The sequence below is a fragment of the Cebus imitator genome, unplaced genomic scaffold, assembly GCF_001604975.1.
Source record: "Cebus imitator isolate Cc_AM_T3 unplaced genomic scaffold, Cebus_imitator-1.0 Scaffold145, whole genome shotgun sequence".
NCBI lineage: Eukaryota > Metazoa > Chordata > Mammalia > Primates > Cebidae > Cebus > Cebus imitator.
The window spans coordinates 3,093,587-3,096,005 of NW_016107460.1; the positions used below are offsets into that span (position 1 = coordinate 3,093,587).

Genomic DNA, 2,419 nt, shown 5'->3' on the forward strand with positions numbered 1-2,419 from the left:
AACTAAAGTAAGAACCACTCCTGTCCTGGTCCCCAGCTTCACGGTCCTCAAACTTAAAAAAGAGCTGCTCCTGCCCAAGTCTGAGGCTGCGCAGCACTCAAACTAAAGTAAGAACCACTCCTGCCCAAGTCCCCAGCTGTGCTGCCCTCAAACTAAAGTAAGAGTGCTCCTGCCAAGGTACCCAGCTGTGGTCATCAATGTAAGGTAAGAACTGCACCTGCACAGAACCCCACCTGCATGGACTAAAGATCCCTACTGCCCAGGTACACAGCTGCACGGCCCTCAAACTTAAGTAAGAACAGCTCCCACCCAGGTACCCGCTGCAAAGCGTTCAAACTAAATTAAGAGCTGCTCCTGCCTAGGTCAGCAATTGCGAGGTCCTCAACTAAAGAACTTCTCCTGCCAAGATGCTGAGCTGCACGCCCTCAAACCAAAGTAAGAACTGCTCCAGCACAGAACTCTAGCTGCGTGGCCTTCAAACGTAAGGAAGAACTGCTCCTGCCCAGGTCCACAGCCGTGTGGCCCCAAAGTAAAGTAAGAACTGCTCCTGCCCAACTTCGCAGCTGTGCCTCCATCAAACTACAAGAAGAACTGCTCCTGCCCAGATCCCCAGTTTCGTGGTTGTCAAGCACAAAAAGAACTGCTCCTGCCCAGGTCCACAGCTCTGTGACCCTCCAACAACATAAGAACCGCTCCTGCCCAGATACTCAGCTGCGTGGTCCTCAAACAACAAAAAGAACTGCTCCTGCCCAGATCCCCACCTGCGTGGACGTCAAACTACAAAAAGAACTATTCCTGCCCAGGTCCACAAATGTGTGGCCCTCAAAATAAGTAAGAACTGCTCCTGACCAGATGCCCAGCTGTGCGGCCTTCAAACTAAAGTAAGAACTGCTCCTGCCGAGGTCCACAGCTGCGCGGCCATAAAAGTAAAGAACTGCCGCTGCCCAAGTCTGCAGCTGTACGGTCCCAAAACTAAAGAACTGCTCCTGCCATCGTCCACAGCTGCACGGCCCTCAAACTAAAGAACTGCTCCTGCCCAGATCCCAAATTGCGTGGCCTCAAACAAAATTAAGAACTACTCCTGCCCAGGTCTGCAAATGTGCAGCCCTTAAACTAAGTAAGAACTGCTCCTGCCCAGATCCCCAGCTGCGAGGTCCTCAAAATGCAAAAAAACTGCTCCTGCTGAGGTCCACATCTGTGTGGCGCTCAAACAACAAAAAGAACTGCTCCTGCCCAGGTTCACAGCTGTGTGGTCCTCATATTACAAGAAGTGCTCCTGCCCAGGTCCACAGCTGTGCGGCCCTCAAACTAAAGAACTGCTCCTTCCCAGATACCNAGAAGTGCTCCTGCCCAGGTCCACAGCTGTGCGGCCCTCAAACTAAAGAACTGCTCCTTCCCAGATACCCAGCTGCACAGCCTTCAAAGTAAAGTAAGAACTGCTCCTGCCCAGGTCCACAGGTGTGCAGCCCTCAAACAACAAAAAGAACTGCTGCTGCCGAGGTCCACAGCTGCGCAGATCTAAAAGTAGAGAAAGAACTGCCGCTGCCCAACTCCACAGCTGTGCGACCCTCAAACTAAAGAACTGCTCCTGCCCAGATCCCCAGCCTTGCAGCCTCCAAACCAAAGAAGTGTTCCTGCCCAGGCCCACAGCTGTGCAGCCCTCAAACTAAAGTAAGAACTGCTCCTGCCCAGATCCCCAGCTGTGTGCCTTCAAACTAAGTAAGAACTTCTCCTACCCAGGTCCACAGCTGTGCAAGCCCTCAAACCACAGAAAGAACTGCTCCTGCCCAGGTCCACAGCTGTGTGGTCCTCAAACTACAAGAAGTGCTCCTGCCAAGGTCCACAGCTGTGTAGCCCCAAAGTAAAGTAAGAACTGCTCCTGCTCATGTCCACAGCTGTGCAGCCCTCAAACAACAAAAAGAACTGCTCCTGCCGAGGTCCACAGCTGTGCAGATCTAAAAGTAAAGTAAGAACTGCCGCTGCCCAAATCCGCAGCTGTTCGGCCCTCAAACTAAAGAACTGTTCCTGCCCTCATCCACAAATGCGGGGCCCTCAAACTAAAGAACTGCTCCTGCCCTCGTCCACAGCTGCACAGGCCTCAAACTAGAGAACTGCTTCTGCCCAGATCTGCAGCTGTGCCACCTTCCAACTAAAGCAAGCACTGCTCCTGCCCAGATCCCAAATTGCGTGGCCTCAAACAAAATTAAGAACTACTCCTGCCCAGGTCTGCAAATGTGCAGTAAGAACTGCTCCTGCACAGAACCGCAGCTGTGTGGTCATCAAACTACAAAAAGAACTGCTCCTGCCCAGGTCCACAGCTGTGCGGCTCCAAGGTAATGTAAGAACTGCTCCTGCCCAGATCCCAAATTGCGAGGCCTTAAACAAAATTAAGAACTACTCCTGCCCAGGTCTGCAAATG

The 2,419-nt window shown here is 52.3% G+C and overlaps 1 long non-coding RNA gene across 1 annotated transcript; it reads right to left on the minus strand.

Moving 5' to 3' along the window:
• Positions 1-1,336: 1,336 nt before the first annotated feature.
• Positions 1,337-2,287, minus strand: LOC108314006. The gene is made up of 3 exons (XR_001829303.2): positions 1,779-2,287; positions 1,552-1,582; positions 1,337-1,408 (listed from the first exon to the last, which is right to left on the minus strand). It is a non-coding gene; the product is annotated as an uncharacterized LOC108314006 (long non-coding RNA).
• Between the last annotated feature and the right edge of the window lie 132 nt (positions 2,288-2,419).